The sequence below is a fragment of the Somniosus microcephalus genome, chromosome 2 (genome assembly GCF_052327205.1).
Source record: "Somniosus microcephalus isolate GS21.2 chromosome 2, FLI_Smic_1.0, whole genome shotgun sequence".
NCBI classification, from domain to species: domain Eukaryota; kingdom Metazoa; phylum Chordata; class Chondrichthyes; order Squaliformes; family Somniosidae; genus Somniosus; species Somniosus microcephalus.
The window spans coordinates 29,954,224-29,974,481 of record NC_140988.1 but is presented as its reverse complement, the minus strand read 5'-3'; the positions used below and the strand labels follow the sequence as shown (position 1 = coordinate 29,974,481).

Sequence of the window (20,258 nt, the reverse complement as noted above, 5' to 3'; positions counted from 1 at the left end):
GCCTATGAATCAGATATCTTTTTAATGGAATTGTACATCTAATAACCTGATAACTCTGAGTGGATTCTTTGGTTTCCTTCACAAATCCCTGGGCTCAGAAGACTTCTCTGGTGGAAATAACTCAATATTTATACTATAAGTGGCACAGTTCAGATAACACCTGTCATGAATTATGTTAACTAGACTATTTTCTTCACTTATACACAGGCACCTCAGAATGCACTGAACTTTAAAACGGAAAACATCAGTTTCCTGCTAACTCACGTGTTGTAGCAAATCATATATTAAACAAGAAGCAATCCCTCAGCAACCAACGAACACACAAATCACAAAACCAACCCACTTCAACTAGTCATTCCAATCACAGCCACGAGTACAGCTGCAATTCCTGATGGCTTGTCCGACATCGTTTTTTTTAAATTGTTTTTTTTAATTTTAAAATTTGAACATTTTACAGTAAATCACATTTATAGAGCTCAATTCTCAGCTCTTTGTACAAAGTCACAAGCCCTCATGCCTACAAGGCAGGGGTCCCAGTCTCTACAGGCTTTTTGGTCGTCTTCACTTGTTCATCCAGATAGCGGGTCTCCAGGAATTCACACAGATGAGGGTCGGCGCTCCCAGTGGAGGGTTTGTGCAGATCCGGCAGACTCTGATTGACACTCTTCTCCATCTGCAGGGCTCTCTGCATCGCCAAGCGGAGCCTCTCGCACTCCCGACCGAACAAGTGGACTGTAAAAAAAAAAGCTTTAAAAAAAACCCTAGATTAATTTTTTTAAAGCTTATCAAATTAAATTAAAATCACCCCGGCCGGGGTGATGATGCACTCCAGTCTCCAGTCCCCGCGGCGCCCACTGGTCCAGGAAGGCTTCGAGCGTGCCGGCGGACACCGCGTGCTCCTTCTCCAGGGCCACCCGGGCGCGAACATAGCCGCGGAAGAGAGGCAGGCAATCGGGCCGAACGATCCCCTCGACCGCCCGCTGCCTGGACCTGTTAATGGCCACTTTGGCCAGGCCCAGGAGCAGTCCTACGAGGAGATCTTCCGACCCGCCCTCTCCTCTCCGCACCGGGTGGCCGTAGATCAGGAGTGTGGGACTGAAGTGCAGCCAAAAATCGAGGAGCAGCCCCTTCAAAAAATGGAACAGGGGCTGCAACCTCTCACACTCCAAGTAAATATGAAACACGGACTCCTCTAGCCCGCAAAAATAGCCGCAGTACATCATTCACAGCCACAGCAATTTCATCTTCCGTTTCATTAACATTTTTTGTCATTGTAGGTAACATTTATAATTTATTTTTACAACTGATAGGTGTAAAGAAAAAGCATAGTAGCTCGGCTAAGTTGGCAGTACCCTCACCTCTAAGTTAGGAGGTTCTGGGTTCAATTCCTCTCTGATACATAAGGTAACTATTACATCGAGCCTCACTGGTGATAAGTGCAGCTCCTAATATCAGGCAGACAAGCTCGCGTGTCCGTTTTATTGCGTGCTGCATCTTGTGGCATGCAGTTTCAGAGGGCACAATGAGGGTGCGCTACAGGTGTGTGGGAGTCTCATTTGCATCGTATATAGTTCTTAAAACGGAGTCACATGTTAAACCTCGTGACTTTGGATGAAGCTCCACCAAAAGCTTGCACCCAGCCCATAATACATTAGGTCACTGGGAGCCCTGGGACTTGGCCTGTTTGTGGAGTCCTCTTATAAGGTAACAGCGTGAGTTCCATGGGCTGGCTCATGTTCAGGAAGCCCCCAGACATAATTTTAACCGCTCCCCCACCCCTGTTCTCACTGGGTGGGCTGGGTTAAAATCGGCCCTTAAGTATTTCAAGAAGATTTAACTGCACTAGCTTAAAAAGGTGAACCGTTCATCAGAGAACAACGCAACACTTTAACTAACCAGACAACAATAAAAGCTCAGCAAACGCCATTTATACAGCTTAGTACAGCTGCCAGTTAAAGACAAACACTCGTACAAACTGATTGGGTTAGATCTTGACTTTGTGCGATAGCGTAAAATGGGTGATAGCGAGTCGGCAGCCCGTTTTACACCTCTCCCGATTTTTATCTCCATTGACTTCAATAGAACTCAAGATCTGCCCCATTAACTTCTATCAAACCCTGAAGCCAACTGAAAGTCTTATGCTGCTGCCACAATTTTTTTTAGCATATTGCTACTTCATGCCAGCAATCTGCTTGGCATACATTTCTAGAATTACTGCTCAGCACAGAAGAAGGTCATTCGGCCCATCGTGCCTGTGCCGGCTCTTTGGTACAGCTAGCCAATTTTCCCCACTCCCCTGCTCTTTCTCCATTGCCCTGTAAATTTTTTCTGTTCAAGTATTTATCCACTTCTCTTTTGAATATTACTTTGAATTTGCTTCCACCACCCTTTCAGGCAGTGCATTCCAGATCATAACAGCTCATTTGGTGAAAAAAAATGTTTCCACGTGTTGCCTCTGGTTCTTTTGCCAATCATCTTAAATCCGTGACCTTTGATTACCAACCCTTCTGCCACTGGAAATGGTTTCTCCTTATTTACTCTATCAAAACCCCTCATAATTTTGAACACCTCCATCAAATCTGCTCTTAACCTTCTCTGCTCTAAGGAGAACAACCCCAACTTCTCCAGTCTCTCCACATAACTGAAGTCCCTCATCCCTGGTACCAATCTAGTAAATCTCTTTTGCACCCTCTCTAAGGCCTTGACATCCTTCTTAAAGTGCGGGCACAGAATTAAATACAATACTCCAGCTGAGGCCTAACCAGTGTTTTATAAAGGTTTAGCATAACCTCCTTGCTTTAGCACTCTATTCCTCTAATAATAAAGCCAAGGGTCCCATATACATTTTTAACAGCCTTCTCAACTTGTTCTGCTACCTTCAAAGATTTGTGTGCATACACCGCCAGGTCGCTCTGCTTCTGCACCCCCTTTAAAATTTTATAGTTCATATTGCCTCTCCTCATTCTTCCTACCAAAATGTATCACTTCACACTTCTCTGCTTTAACTTCCATCTCACAGAATCACAGAAACCCCACAGTGCAGATAGAGGCCATTTCGGCCCATCGAGCCTGCACCGACACATATCCCACCCGATCCCCGTAACCCCTACACCAACACCAACACATATCCCACCCTATCCCTGTAACCCCACGTATTTAATCCCCCTAACACTAAGGGTCAATTTATCATAGCCAATCATCCTAACCCTGTCGTGTGTCTGCCCATTTCACCAGTCTGTCTATGTCCTCCTGAAGTCTGTTACTATCCTCCTCATTGTTTACTACATTTCTGAGTTTCGTATATCTGCAAACTTTGAAATTATGCCCTGTATACCTAAGTCCAGGTTACAGGAAACTCTTTTTTATCCGGCACTGACGGGACCGGCGTAGTGCCGGTTGATCAAAAAGTCCGGATTACAGAAAAGTATACTTACTAAGGTAGGAGAGCCCCGGTTACACGGCCACAGATCCAGGCGTCCCTGTTGCATGGCAACAGGTGCAGGAACCCTGGTTACATGGCCACTGATCCAGGAACCCTGGTTACACGGCCACTAATATGAAGTAAAACTTACCTGAACCTACTCCTGAATTTTGCCGGTTAAGAGAGATTTCCGATTATTTAGGTGCTGGTAAAAAGAGAGTTTCCTGTATTAATATATATCAAAAAGAACAGTAGTCCTAATAACGACCCCGGGTTACACCACTGTATACTTTCTTCCAGTCTGAAAAACATCTGTTCACCACTACTCTCTGTTTTCTGTCTTATCAATTTTGTATCCATGCTGCCCCTGTCCCTTTAATCCCATGTGCTTTAATTTTGCTAACAGGTCTATTGTGTGGTACTTTGTCAAACGCCTTTTGAAAGTCCATGTACACAACATCAACCACACCACCCTCATCCACCCTCTCCATTACCTCATCAAAGAACTCAATCAAGTTAGTCAAGCAAGGTTTGCCTTTAACAAATCTGTGCTGACTTTCATTTATTAACTCATACTTTTCCAAAAGCCAATTCATTTTGTCCCGGATTATTGTCTCTAAAAGTTTCCCCACCACTGACGTTAGGCTGACTGGCCTGTAGTTGCTGGGTTTATCCCTCTCCCCTTTTTTGATCAGGGGTGTAACATTTGCAATCCTCCAGTCCTCTGGCACCACCCCCATATCCAAGGAGGATTGGAATTTCAGTAATCACCACCATTTTAAGAATTAAATTTTCTTAATGCCATTTTGGAGGTGCCATTAAGTGCGTGCAAAATGTACAGAAACAATGGCCCCGATATTTCTTGGGAGGCGATTGGGGTAGGCCCAAAGCGGCCGAAGAACCCGGCAAGGCCGGGGACGAGGAGGTCCTCATTATAATTTTTCTCTTCCGTTTTCTGCCCGGCAGCCGGCTAAATTGACAGGCCCACCAGATGCTGGGCAGAAAAAATAGCCACCTGCTACGTGATTGACTGGGTGAAGGAGAAGATTGGGTGATAGATTGGAAGCACGGAGAGTGAAACTGGTACAAGGGACCTCCTGAACACATTGCACTGTCTGTTTGAGTCTCAGAATAAAGGATTGGCTCAGGCCTCAGTGCGATCTGTGAGAACACTTCATTTTCAGGATTTGTGGCTGATCCCAATTGACTGTGCAGTGCTGTCTCATGCCATTGGACTCTGTGATACAATAAAACACCTTGATCTACATTCAGTGTGAAAGACTTCAGCGGCTGGGATCCGGCACAGAATCATAGAATGCTACAGCTCAGAAGAAGGGCATTTGGCCCATCGTGCCTGTGCCTTTTTTAAAGAGCTATACAATTAATCCCATTCCCCTGCACTTTCCACAAAGCCCTGCAAAATTTTCCCCTTCAAGTATTTATCCAATTCTCTTTAGAAAGTTACTATTGAATCGGTTTCCAACACCCTTTCAGGCAGTGCATTCCAAATCATGTGTCCTGCACAAATGCCAGGTGTTGGGATAACTGTTTTTTTTTGTCTCTAACTGTTAGGTGATTTTTCGAACAGTCACTGATTGTGTTGTTTCTTTGTGCTGGAAGAAACGGTCCCCAGCAAACCGGAGGTGGGCAGGCTGCAGATTGGGGCTAGGGAAGGGGTGTTGGTGGGTCGGCCGTAATCGCAGGAGGGGAGCAGGCTACCGATCGGGGTTAGGGTGGGGGGAGCTCGCTGGTCATGACAGGGGCTTGAGAAAGACCACGATTGGTTAGAAGGGAGGCCGAAGGCTTCCTTGAGAGGGCGGGGGAGCATTCCTGCTCCACCTGGCCCACAAGGAAGTCTAAAAAAATGATATAGAAACACCTGCCTGGGACTCTTCTGGCTCACGATCCAGATCCCGGCAGGTTTGGCCTGACTGGAAAGCCCTCACTGCTCCCCCTCACAGGCCTCAGACCAAAATTGTAGTTGGGCTCTAATCTGCATATATAAAGCAAGACCCCACTGTCTTCCTGCAGGTGTCCTGCTTGTCTGCTCAAAAGAGTACGTTAATATCGGGACCCGGCAGGAAGGCAGTGGTCTTACATGGGGTAAGTCGCTGCCCTTATTTTAACTCTCGTCATCTCCGCCTGTATTCCGCTAAGCAGTGAAGAGTTAAAATCAGGGCTATAGACACCCACGGAGGGCTTCTTTTCGCAGAGAGTCATCAACGTCTGGAATAGATTGCCAGACATATGCCGAGTAGCGATTTTCTACGTCTTCCAAGGAGAGCGGGGCGAGTTTCTGCAAGTGTAAGACATCTTGAGTTATCGAAGGCAGGTGGGTTAGCTGTGACTAATGATATCTGTTACTGCAGTCTCCTGAAAGCTTGCTTAATTGCCTTAAAGGTCAGAGAGGAATTCCCCGGAATTTGTTTTCTAAATTGGCAAAAGATTTTAAATTTGTTTTTTTTTTGCCTCTCCCAGAGGATTGCGTAACTAGGGAGGGAAAAACCTTAACATTAGTTTCCAAACAACAACAACTTGTATTTATACAGCGCCTTTAACATAGTAAAACGTCCCAAGGTGCTGCACAGGAGTATTTTAAGACAAAAAAGTTGACACCGAGCCACATAAGGATAAATTAGGGCAGGTGACCAAAAGCTTGGTCAAAGAGGTAGGTTTTAAGGAGCGTCTTAAAGGAGGAAAGAGTGGTAGCGAGGCAGAGCGGCTTAGGCAGGGAATTCCAGACCTTCGGGCCTAGGCAACAGAAGGCACGGCCACCAATGGTTGAGTGGTTATAATCAGGGATTCTCAAGAGGGCAGAATTAGAGGAGCACAGATATCTAGAGGGGTTGTGGGACTGAAGGAGATTACAGAGATAGGGAGGGGCGAGGCCATGGAGAGATTTGAAAGCAAGGATGAGAATTTTGAAATCGAGGTGCTGCTTAACCGGGAGCCAGTGTAGGTCAGCGAGCAAAGGGGAGATGGGCGAACGGGACTTGGTGTGAGTTAGGACACGTACAGCCGAGTTTTGGATGACCTCAAGTTTACGTAGGGTGGAATGTGGGAGGCTAGCCAGGAGTGCATTGGCATAGTCAAGTCTAGAGGTAACAAAGGCATGGATGAGGGTTTCAGCAGCAGATGAGCTGAGGCAAGGGCGGAGACGGGCGATGTTACGGAGGTGGAAGTAGGCGGTCTTTGTTTTGCTGCGGATATGGGGTCGGAAGCTCATTTCAGGGTCAAATATGACATCAAAGTTGTGAACAGTGTGGTTCAGCCTCAGACAGATGTTAGGGAGAGGGATGGAGTCAGTGGCTAGGGAACGGAGATTGTGGCGGGGACCGAAAACAATGGCTTCGGTCTTCCCAATATTTAATTGGAGAACATTTTTGCTCATCCAGAACTGTATGTCGGACAAGCAGTCTGACAATTTAGAGACCGTGGAGGTTGAGAGAAGTGGTAGTGAGGTAGAGCTGGGTGTCGTCAGCGTATATGTGGAAACTGGCGCTGTGTTTTCGGATGATGTCGCCAAGGGGCAACGTGTAGATGCGAAATAGGAGGCGGCCAAGGATAGATCCTTGGAGGACACCAGAGGTAACGATGCAGGAGCGGGAAGAGAAGCCTCCACATAATGCTCCACATATGTAAGTGAAAAAAAGACGCTAATATTAAAAAATCTGACTTTTAGTATTTAGTTTACATTTCAAAAACTCTGCTCCAAAACCAGATAGATGGCAACCCTAGAAGTAAAACAGGGGCATGCTTACTAACTGACCAGTTGCAAAGTGATACTATTAGAGGCCTAACAGGTTGCTTGCCAGCTTTCTTAATTGGGGAACATAAAGAGGAGGATAAAATAAAGAACAAATGTGGAGAGATTCAGGAAAAAATGATCAAAAGGTTAGCTTACTGGCACTGATGATTTGAGGGCAGCTGTTCACAGTGACTTGACATTTGTGAAGTGCAGCCACATCTCATATCATTATTATGTTACAACACAAACTCTGATCGTGAGCCACCCCTTGTGTAGAACTAAAATGTGATTTCTGACAGCGCAAACTTATTTTCAGGTGCGTAAATTTTCTTCAGCTTTTGTTGCACAGTTTTTTTCTCCTCACAACTTTCTCATGGTCTGAGGCCTTCATATGCTATTTTTGCACGTGAATACATTAACAAGGGTGGCCCTATCTAAGCAACATGTGCAAAGTACTATTTTATGGTAAAAAAAATTTTCTCGGAACAAATAGAATTCAGCTGACGGCTGAATTTCACAATGAGCAAACTGTTAAAATGTGAATATGTCTGAGCACATTACTGAAGAGTGGTTACAGGCTATATAGTTATGCTGCTGGAGGAGCAGAGGAAGTCATGCACAAGAAGATGTCCAAAAAAGACAGAATCTGGCCCAGAGCAGTAATGATCTGTTGACCACAAGCCAAACTATCAACCATTGTCAGCAATGTGAACAGATTCTCCTGGACTTATAGCAGGTGGATCTCAAATCTGTTTGAAAGAAGCAATGGAGTTGTTGGCAGTCATCAATGTGTCACCTGTCGTTGCCAGACCCAGGCTAAGGTCTTGCATTGTAATGAGTCATGAGCAAAGTAAACAGGTGAATAACGCAACAGAACTGCTGAGATGGAAAACAATGGGAAGTCTCATATTGTTTGTTCTAAGCTATAGAAGTATTTTGACATGTTAGAACTGAACATTTTCTCATTAGATTAACTATCTGATTCAGCAGTCTGCTCAAATGTCCTTCATAGTGCTCGATCGGACTACTTTTTAAGGCATGACCTCAACATCAGCTGTCTAAGAATCCAAAAGGTGAATTGATTTGAATTGGCACTGTCTAGCTAATTTCCTGAACATGCAAATCTGGCTCTATTTAAACATAAGAACATAAGAAATAGGAGCAGGAGAAGGCCATTTGGCCCTTCCAGCCTGCTCCATCATTCAATAAGATCATGGCTGACCTTCTACCTCATCTCCACTTTCCTGCACTATCCCTATATCCCTTAATATTCAAAAATCTATCGCTCTCTATCTTGAATATGCTCAATGACTGAGCCTCCATAGCCCTGTGGGTAGAGAATTCCAAAGATTCACCACCCTCTGTGAAGAAATTTCTCCTCATCTCAGTCCTAAATAGCTGACCCCTTATTCTGAGATGGTGGCCCCTGGTTCTAGACTCCCCAGCCAGGGAAACATCCACTCTGCAGCTACCCTGTCAAGTCCTGTAAGAATTTTGTATGTTTCAATGGGATCACCTCTCATTCTTCTAAACTCTAGAGAATACAGGTCTAGTCTACTCAATCTCTCCTCATAGGACAATCCCGCCATCCCAGGAACCAGTCTGGTGAACCTTCGTTGCACTCCCTCTATGGCAAGTATATCCTTCCTTAGGTAAGGAGACCAAAACTCCATGTGTGGTCTCACCCGGGCCCTATATAATTGCAGTAAGATGTCTTTACTCTTATACTTAAATCCTCTTGTAATAAAGGCCAACATACCATTTGCTTTCCTAATTGCTTGCTGTACCTGCATATTAACTTTCAGTGATTTGTATACAAAGACACCCAGGTCCCTCTGAACACCAACATTTCCCAATCTCTCAGCATTTAAAAAATACTCTGCTTTTCTATTTTTCCTACCAAAGTGGATAACTTCACATTTCTCCACATTATATTCCACACATTAAATACATGAGGGCTGATTTTCACTTTCGGTGGTGGAGGCAGTAGTGGAGCAGCCGCCTGTTTTACGCTTCACCCAATTTTCCTTTCCATTGAAGTCACTGCCGAGAGTTAAAATCAGCCCCACTGGGTTTGGATGGAGCTGTACCTTATCTTTAAAGAATGGTGCTGTTGTACTTCCCCAATGGCCCATTTGACTTAGGCACTGGCAAGTGCGGAACTAAGTGCGTACAGAAGGCTCAAGGTTCAATCCCTAGTCGGTGCTGAATTGGCTGGTCTCTCCTGGTGCGGCAGCAGCGACACTCCAACTGGCCCCAGCACCCCTGCGCAAAAGAGGGCGAAAAAAGTCAACCAGAGCTCATGCTCCCGACCACTGAATCAAAGAACAACAGAGCAGAAGTAAAGAGAGAATAACAGTAAGTTAAATGTTGCAGTACAAACTAGGATTGAAAATTTTCCTTTATACACCGACTGAGAACACACCAAGAAAAGATGAAAAGAGTTCATTATCGCAATACTCTTTTCTTGGTGCGTTTGCACATATGTTTGTAGAAGGAGAGAAAATGTGTGACATACCTAAAAATGTAATCATGATGTGGGGCCGTGTTGCCACTCGCATTCAAAAACCATAGTTGATCAGCGTGTGATGTACAGGACAAGTTTTTACTTGTGTTTGTCTAATTCCTGATTAGATTACATCTTTGTTTGCTAGCAATTGGCTTTACTCATAAAACAGAGGTAGTAAGATTGATGACAGTCCTGAGGCTGACCGTTGACTATCATGGCCCACTCTTCTGCGGGCATTAAAGTTAGGGGAGTAAGATATAGACTGTTCTTTGAAGGAAGAAAGTATGATTGGGGAGGAAATGGTGATTTTCCTTCACAGTTAACCTCATGGCTCTTTGACTCACATTGATCCTCTCCTCATGCCTACAGATGGAACGCAGCCACATCCCTAGACATTTTGACCTGGAATTGTTACTCATCCCAGATCTGATTTCCTCCCATGTCCCATGCATCACGTGGTGTGATACCAAGCCATATAGGAAAGCAAGTTCCCAGTTTTGATTCTTGGTCTGTGCTGAGTTAGCTAATCTTATCTGAGACAGTGGTTGGCCCTGAGCTAGGTTAGGAGAAACAAGTTAGCCAGGATTCCACTCCTGATTTCTGTCCAGGGACTTTTCCTGAAAAGTGTACATGTGTATGCATCAGGTGAAGATGGAAATTGTCCTCTTGAAAATTGTCCTCTTGTTTTAAAAAATTATTTGAAGAAAAGCTACTGGGCAAAAAGTACTAGAAGTTAAAAGACACAAAAGACAATTCAATGGATACATTTAATCATGTTATTATGAAATGTGTACTTTTTTTATTTTTAAATTTTTTTGTTTAAACCCTTATTTGGAGATTAGAAATATCTGAGGAAAAAATGTTGGTTGGCAAAAATATTCAGGAAGTGTTTTGAGCAATTTATGGGAGCAATTTATAGCAGAATGTGCAATCACAGGTTGATATAGTCTCATTGTAAAATAGCAGCTATTGTATGTCCACAGTGTGATATCTTTAACATTAAAAAATACCTATCAGAGCACCATTTACAGGAGTAACAGGTACTGCGGATACTTATAAGGAGCTTTCAAAGAAACACATGGCCCACATACCAAATACGTGTGTTATATAAAAATAACATTACAATGTATGACTTTAAAATGGCGACTCAATTATGCCTGCACACCAGGATCCAGTTATCCCCTCAAAACCCACTTCAACTGAATACTACACTTGGTCTTAATTCCTCATGTGCAATGCCATGGGAGATCAACTTTTATTTTATAAAAACTGAAATATTTGAAAAACAATCCAAGGCCAGGGATTGGATGGTACTTGGCTTTTCCTTTATTACAGCATAGCGCATTATGGCCCGTATTTTCCGATGCCTACGGGTGTGTATGCGCTGTGTACGCACCTGTAGGGACATCGGAAATGCCGGTTTCAGGCATGCAAAGCGCATGCGCTGAAAACCGACATTTCCGACCTGTCAAGAATGCTCTTGACAGATCGGACACCTGCCCTGGAGAAGGGCCTCTGCAGGGTGAGAGTCCTGCTTTCTGCAGAACCTCCGCCCGCTGAAAACCCTTAGAAATCTTACGCCAGCATAAGAGTTGAAAAAAGTAAAAAAAAAAAATTCACTCTTTTATAATTTTTAAATACTTTAAATACTTAAAGGTAAGTTTATTTTTAGCCCCGTAAAAAACTTTATTTTTTGCAAAAAATTATATTTAATATTTAATTTATTGTAATTTTAACTCTTTTAAAAACGCGATGGTTTTTTAAAAATTTATTTAATGTTTTACTGTGTTTTTGGGGTGATCTCCATTCATATACAGGAAACTCTCGTTTAAACGGTACCTAAATATCCGGAATTCTCTATTAACCGGCAAAATTCATATACCGGAAACAACACCTCAATAACCGGAAATGTTGCCGAGTCCGAGTCTCCCGCGGTGGCTGAGTTAGTCAGTGGGGGTAGTTCTCCAAACTGCCACTACTCAGCTTCTTGGCGCTGTCGGAAGTCTGAACACCTCAATAGCAGGAGTCTGATTCTCCCGCGCTGCCGGGAGTACCCAATTACTGTATACTCCACATTCCTTTATTTTTGTTTGTTAAAAATAGCCTCGGTAGATAACCCTCTCCGTCATCTGGAATTTTTAATCAACCGGCACCATCCCGGTCCCGTCGGTGCCGGATACCAGAGAGTTTCCTGTATTTGACAGGTCTATCTGTCAAAAGTATGAAGGGAGATTCCCTTCTCCTATTGGCTGGCCTGGCCCACGTGATCCCAGGGACGCTTGTGAACTGCATGCACCCCTGGGATACGTGGGCCCTGCGCATTTCGAGTTTGGAGAGGCCTAGGACCGGAAGTGTCCGGACCTCGGGAGCCCTCAGGTAAGTTCGTAGATTTTTTTCCGATAGGAGGCCTCCGCACGCAGGAAGCCTCCTATCGGAAATTACGGGCCTATATGTACCCATATTGGGGTAATTTTAGGGTGCCAATATAATATGAGATCCAATTATATGTACAATTGATTATTCTTTATATGGAGAGAATCCTTCCTCCCCAGTGCATAGTTGAAATTGGTGGATCAGCAACACATCGATTTAAAATTCTCATCCTTATTTTCAAATCCCTCCATGACCTCGCCCTTCCCAATCTCTGTAATCTCTTGCAGCCCCACAACCTTCCAAGATATCTATGCTCCTCTAATTCTGGCCTCTTGAGCATCCCGATTTCAATCGCTCCACTATTGGCGGCCGTGCCTTCAGCTGCCAAGGCCCCAAGCACTGGAATTCCCTCCCTAAACCTCTCTGACTCGCTACCTCTCTCTCCTCCTTTAAGACGCTCCTTAAAACCTAGCTCATCTGCCCTAATATCTCCTTATGTGATCGGTCCCGTGAAGCGCCTTGGGATATTTTACCATGTTAAAGGTGCTATATGAATACAAGTTGTTGTTGTTGATAAACAAGACCCAACCAGAGTCTTTGACCTGACCTGAGATGACGGGCTGGATTTTCATTGAGAAGTCGAGTAGGAGGCGGGATTACAACTTTCTGGGTTGTAGTCCCGCCTCCATCGAGTTCTAGCCAACCCACGTGATTTAGACTTGATTAACCTTGTTGAGCCCACCCAACAGGCTCAGCAGGCCAATTAAGGGCCACCCGGCAACAGGTGACATCACAGATTGAAATTTCATCTGTCAAGACCTTTTGACAGATGAAATATCAGCGTTCGACATGACAATCTGTACTACAAGTTAATTCCTTCCTCTCAGGATGAATTAGAGATCTCCCTGGAACAGAAAGCTGAATGCTGCAATTTTTGACAGCTCGCAGCCATTCTGCTTTCTGTGCCGGCGAGATGAGGGACTCCCGAGACCTGAAGGAAGGAAGGCTGTAAAGGTAAGTAAAGGTATGTAAAACTTATTTAAACACTTTACACACACCAAACACACTTACCTTTGCACTCATGCACCCATCGCTCACCTGAACACCGGACACCTCGACCTCTCCAAGCCCTTCATCCCGACGGTCCGCGTCCTCTAACTTGGCGTGGTTTGAAGCTGTCGGGAATCCCACACTTCAACATTAAAAATAGGAATTAGGCTAAAAACTACCTGTTAACTACCTGTTAACAGACAGTTAATTGGCACTAATCCCCTTCCCACCTCGGGGAGGTGGGTCCCAGTGCAGGGCGGGCACCGGCCTCCTTTGAAACTGGCATGGAGGCGGGTTGGGTGCGGGACCCCCGATTTCGGGATTTTAACCCCTGCACGCCTCCAATCCCGCCTCCACGGCCCAATCAAAATCCTGCCTGACATGTCTGCAGCAAAAAGAAGCCAAGCAAAAAACACACTACATCCTGACCTGAATCCCTGACCTGCTCTGACATGGACGATTTTGTGCCGTGTACATTATTCTGAGTGGACTTTGTATGGACTAACATAAGACACAGTCTAATTGAAAGTATGCATGGGACTGTCTTTGAAGCATACGCTAAGACACAACCTGAAGTTTCATCCCAGCAGTTGAAAGACATAATTCGATCTGAAATCCTGATGACTGTAGATAATCTGGGTTCTGCCCCACTTATAAGTGGCATTATACAAGGTGTTTAGATAGTGAGGGCTAGAAATTCATCTGTGCCCATTTTCAGGTGCCTGTCAGGGTTGGGGAGCCACGGGGCCGTATAAATACGAGGCCGTGCTCTCCGGGCGAGGTAGGTTCTGGACCCAAGTGCAGAAACCAGACAAGAGACACATATACAGTACTTTGTTTGAACTTTACTAGATTCACACATAACTAGATTAACACAGCAATATACATAAGAACCAGAGACAAGAGAACTCGAGACAGAAACATAAGCATACATAAGAACTAGAGACAAGTTACAAGACAGCTAGTCAAGATAGGAACTCAGGACAGCTTCCATGAGGAAGCCCACTTGTCTATACTGAGCTTGCGACAAGCTACCACAAGGGGCAACCGGCTTGCTGAGGCTAAACTCCAGACAAGCTACCCCAAGGGTAATCGGCTTATCAATGCAAAGCTCAAGACAAGATCCCAACGGCTCCCACATAGCAACACGCTAGTCAAAACAGCACCTTACCAAGACAAGCAACTTAACAGAACAACAGACTTAAATACATCTTAAATCCAGAGACAAAAACACAGACTTAGATACATAGCTCGAGAGAACTAGAACACAAACTTAGGTACATAACTCGAGAGAACTAGAACACAGACTTAGATACATAGCTCGAGAGAACTATGGCACAGACTTAAATACATAGCTCGAGAGAACTGTGACACAAACTTAGGTACATAGCTCGAGAGAACTAGAACACAGACTTAGATACATAGCTCGAGAGAACTATGGCAGCCAGCTTGTGAAGGCAAGCTGCCATAGAGCAAAGGCTAGTCACACAGAGCACCTAGTCAAGACAAGGAACATTGTCAAGACTAACTCCCTGGTTCACCCTAGTGAGGACTGAGCACTGAGTGAAACAACCATAGAACGAATATACCAAGAAAACCAGGTGAAACCCATGAACAGCTAACAGGCCATTAAGAATTAACACAGAACACAAACAAGGACCGGTGGGCGCCGCGGGGACTGGAGTGCATAGTCGGTTTAAATAACCAAATTTTAATTTGATTGGTTAAGTTTTGTTTAGGGGTTTATTGGGCTTTTTGTTACAGTTTATTTGTGTAATGTCTGTTTTTGGTTCATACAAAAGAAGGGAACACAAACAAGATCCAAACAAGTGAAGGTGCCATCTAGAGGTTAGGAAAGGGACTGACTGGCACTGTCACAGTGCCGAATCGGTGCTGCACACGCAGCCCACACCTGAGCATGTTTAGTAGTGAAATTGGTCCCTGTGCCTTATTAATATTGAATAGGCAGGCTGCCAGCTCTATTTGCCCTGTTCCTTGGTAGCTCACCTAATAGGGGTCAATGACAATGACGTGTCCATGATGCTATTTAAAGGTAGCCTGCACCTCTTAAAGGGGAGGTGTACATTGGTAGTTTAAAAACTGGAATCTGCCCTGGACACTTCAGACACGCCCGAAACAGCTACCGTGAGAGCCTCCAGGTTCTCAGATACTGCAGTAGGGGTCCTGGTGGAGGCAGTCCACCTGAGGAATTAACTGCTGTTCCCAGCGGGGGGTGGGGGTGGGGGTGGGGGGTGGTGGTGGGGGGGGGGTGGTGGTGGTGGGGGGGGGGGTGGGTGGGTGGGTGGGGGGGGTGGGTGAGGGGGGGGGTGGGTGGGGGGGGGGTGGTGGGGGGTGCTGGAGTTTCCAGACAAGTGAACTACAGCCCACAAAGAGTGTCTGGTATGCTAAGTTTCACCAAATTGACCAGGCAATGGGACTTACATTTTTTCGGGTTAAATTCACATCAGGTTTCTACTTGCATCATAGGAACCCAATTTACATGAACTCCTCCCACCTGTCTGTAGCAGGAACTTCTGCCACGTGGAAAGTGCGCTTGGGTGGAGCCGTCTCAGAGTGGTAAGTATACTCGCCCAATTTTAACGGGCTGTGTTGAAATTCTCCCCTAATGTCTTTCCCTGGCTCTGAAACTGGAAAGCCATGAAAAGGTGTGGCTCCAGATCAGAGGAGATTGCAAGTCATTTGAAGCAATCTGCATCTGTTAGTAAAAGTAAATAAGGGACAGACAAAACAAGCTGTGGATAAATAACACCTCATTTACGGTAGATGTACATATAATAGAAGGATGATAGCAAAATAATGCGGATGCTGGAAATCCGAAATAACAACAGAAAATGCTGGAAAAACTCAGCAGGCCAGGCAACATCCGTGGAGAGAGAAATAGTGTCAACGTTTCAGGTCGAAACCCTTCTACAGAACTGAGAGAAAAGGCAGGAAATGAAACAAAAGGCAGTTTGGGGGCTGGGAAATGGGGGAGGGGATGAAAGAAGAGACATTAAGAGATATTCAGGGTGAGACGAGATGGTAATAGAACAGGTGAAGAAACAGACAATGGCTCTAAATGAAGTGTGAAATGCGTTGGCAGAGTGAAAGACAGCTGCCATGTGGGAGAGAGAGGAAAAAAAGGAAAAGTCACAAACCAAAAGTGTGGATAAAAAATATAAAAATATAATAGGGGCCGAGGTTATGATCTGAAGTTGTTGAACTCGATATTGAGTCCGGAAGGCTGTAAAGTGCCTAATCTCGTCTCACCCTGAATATCTCTTAATGTCTCTTCTTTCATCCCCTCCCCCATTTCCCAGCCCCCAAACTGCCTTTTGTTTCATTTCCTGCCTTTTCTCTCAGTTCTGTAGAAGGGTTTCGGCCCGAAACGTTGACTCTATTTCTCTCTCCACGGATGTTGCCTGGCCTGCTGAGTTTTTCCAGCATTTTCTGTTGTTATAGAATAGAAGGAAGTATAGATGGTGTTTAAATGCAATAGCAATGTTGACAGGATGATTTAACTTATCAAAGGTTTGTGTAAGGTTGTCTTACTAAGAACTAAGTTGGTGCCTGTAGCCTTTGACATAAATTCCTTCCAGTACAGGAATCCTTGCTATTTCCATTTGCAAGTCTGTACTTTTTTCTATCTGGTCGTGTACAATTTAGGGATATTGATACTAAATGCATTTTTTTTTTACTTTTCAATATTTATAAGTCTCATGTTTTACTAGAAATTAAATATTCTATTCATAAAATTCTAATATTTTCAAAAAAAGTAAAATAAACTACTTTCTCTTAGATTATCTGTTCCTTCATTCACAGAATCACAGAATCACAGAAACCTCACAGTACAGATAGAGGCCATTTCGGCCCATCGAGCCTGCACCGACACATATCCCACCCGATCCCCGTAACCCCTACACCAACACATATCCCACCCTATCCCTGTAACCCCACGTATTTAATCCCCCTAACACTAAGGGTCAATTTTTTTTTTTTTTATCATAGCCAATCAACCTAACCAGCACATCTTTGGACTGTGGGAGGAAACCGGAGCACCCGGAGAAAACCCACGCAAACACGGGGAGAATGTGCAAACTCCACACAGACAGTCACCCGAGGCCGGATTCGAACCCGGGTCCCTGGCGCCACCGTGCTGCCCATTTGCGATTAATGGAACATTTTACAAATGTGCTGCTGACATACTGCTGACTGCACTTCAAACATTGCAAAATGGTTTGGGATCTTTCGCGGATGTGCTAAGGCACTATATAAATGCAAGTTCTTGCTTCTTTCCCTGATGAGCTCTGCAGGTTCCAAAACACGATGGCTCATTCTGCTGAAGCATAGACACAGCGAATGAGTTTACACAGCACCACAAATAACATGCATTTTGAAATTCATCCAAGGTCTAAAATGGGACTTGATTAATAATCAGCAGAATTCTCAATTGAGCTAAAATAGGTTGGCAAGGTCAGTATCATAAACAATTCTATTAATATTCAATTTTAGAGATCACACGATATTAATTTTTTACTGTAAGTGCGTACATTTGACATCATAAGCAGGTTAATACTATGTCATTTTCATTTTTTTTAATTTTGAAATTTTATTAAGATAATCCTCTCCATCAACTCCCAGGGGACATAATTTAATATACTGCATTGTAAAAGATGTGATTCGAGCCATGTCCTTTCTGAAAAACTTTAGCGCTGGTGTCACTATGCTGCACAGGAACAGCATTTCCAGTTTCATGAATGTGCATTTATATTTAGGCAAATGAGCAACACTATCAGAAGCTGTACTTCTAAAAAAAAAATGAACATGTGCCTAGAAGGAAGTGTCAGCTGTGGCTCAGTGGGTAGCACACTTGCCTCTGAGTCAGAAGGTTGTGGGTTCAAAGTCCCACTCCAGGGATTTGAGCACATAAATCCAGTGCAGTGCTGAGGGAGTGCTGCACTGTCGGAGGTGCCGTCTTTTGGATGAGACGTTAAACCGAGGCCTTGTCTGCTCTCTCAGATGGACGTAAAAGATCCCATGGCACTATTTTGAAGAAGAGCAGGGGAGTCATCTCCGGTGTCCTGGCCAATATTTATCCCTCAATCAACAGATTATCTGGTCATTATCACATTGCTGTTTGTGGGAGCTTGCCGAGTGCAAATTGGCTGCCGCGTTTCCCACATTACAACAGTGACTACACTCCAAAAGTACTTCATTGGCTGTAAAGTGCTTTGAGATGTCCGGTGGTCGTGAAAGGCGCTATATAAATGCCAGTCTTTCTTTCTTTAAGAATTCTCACAATACTACCTGTCACAATTATTAACTTAGTGATTCAAAATCTTTTATCAAAGTCCATTTTTAGGGCCCATGGAATCTCTCGGTATATTTACAAAAAGAAAAAAGAAAAGCTTGCATTTAGAGAGTGCCTTTCACGACCTCAGGATGTCCCAAAGTGCTTTACAGCCAGTTAAGTACTTTTGAAGTGCAGTCGCTGTTGTAATATAGCATGTATTATACCTTGTACGTAGACACATTTAAGATCATCTAAATCAATGAGGCTAGTATCTGTGCCTAATACAACCTGGACATTTCATTTGGCTCACAACATTTCAGAAAGTCATAAACCTGCAAGATCAGCCCAGTCCACAAAGCACTCCCTGTTGGTGTCTCATCATAAAATTTAAGATGCATGCTATCAAAGTGCGTTCTTTTATAACATTCTGCAAACATTTTCCCACAGGCATAGTACTTTAAAAAAAATCTCTAAATTTTGCTTCGATTTTGCTGTATTTATAGCAGCTACTATTGCACCAAGTATGCATTCACCGGTAGCTGCCATAGAAAAAAAGTTATAATAAAAACCCGTAAGGTTGATGAGATTAAAAAATGTTAATGCTGGTAAACAGACACTCAGGGCTGGGTTTTTCCAACCTCGGCAGGTCCGTGGTGGGCGACGCCCGTGGCGTGTGGGGACCCCGCATTTGTCTCGATCCCAGCCTCCAACAAGATTTTACGTAAATAGGGCTTGTTAAGCCCGCCCTGCGAGGTTCTCGGCCAATTAATAGGAAGCAGGTCTGATGACATCATTTGATGACGCGTCATCAGCCGGTTTCCTTAAAGGGGCCATATCCAAAATGATTTTGACAGTTCTGCATTGAGGTGCTGCAAACATTAACAAGCACTGCACAAAGGTGCACGGCTGTACCCAGGTTCTCCCATGACTCCCTCCATATGCATGCAAGGAGGTTCTCTTCCTTTCCAATGGGTGGACCACGGTGAGATTTTTTCAAGGACACCAATGCTGATGGAATAGATGGCAGATGAGGTTAAGATGACAGACGTAATCTGTCAATGTTGAGATAGGTTGTTCCAAGGAGGTGACAGTGGATAGAGAGATTACTCCAAACACTTCAAAAGTGCATAAAGCTCAAAATTGGGTTCCAAATCTTTAATGCTCCAGCTTCTAAGATTGGGAAGTGAACAGCTGTGAAATGGTAGGTTTTAGACCACTTTTGCAGCTTTCACCTGTTCACAGCAATCCACAGTCATTGAGAACCCGACATACTTACCTAATGTGATTGCCGCTCTCCGGGAACCTCGTTGAAAACCTGGTAAAATGGCAAGTACATGGGAAAATGTTTTTTAACTACCTTTTAATAAGCTTTTAACAATCTAAATTGGCTGAACCGCCACTTGGTGTCGGGTCTGTACAGGGATGATAGACCCTGCAAATCCATTGGCAGGATAGGCGCACCAACGTCAGTGTTCTCGCTCAGGCCAACATCCCCAGCATCGAAGCTTTGATGACACACGGCAAGAGAGCTCCAGGTGGGCAGAGGAAACGCTTCAAGGACACCCTCAAAGCCTCCTTGAAAAAGTGTAACATCCCCACCGACACCTGGGAATCCCTGGCCCAAGACCGCACAAAGTGGAGGAGAAGCATCCAGGAAGGCGCCGAACACCTCGAGTCTCTTCGCCGGGAGCAAGCGGAAGCCAAGCGCAAGCAGCGCAAGGAGCGCACGTCAACCCAAGCACCCCACCCACCTGCCCCTTCAACCACTGTCTGCCCCACCTGTGACCGAGACTGTAGGTCCCGCATTGGACTCATCAGTCACCTGAGAACTCATTTTTAATGTGGAAGGCAAGTCATCCTTGGT

General features: G+C 44.5%; 1 long non-coding RNA gene across 1 annotated transcript in view; it reads right to left on the bottom strand.

The window, feature by feature from the left end:
* Positions 1-409: 409 nt before the first annotated feature.
* LOC147122643 (uncharacterized) overlaps positions 410-20,258 on the bottom strand; it is a 71,043-nt gene continuing 51,194 nt past the window's right edge. Inside the window, exons 2-3 of the long non-coding RNA XR_015081051.1 lie at positions 9,260-9,434; positions 410-732 (exon numbers count right to left, since the gene is read on the bottom strand). This is a non-coding gene — a long non-coding RNA (uncharacterized LOC147122643). The remainder of the gene's footprint in view (positions 733-9,259; positions 9,435-20,258) is intronic.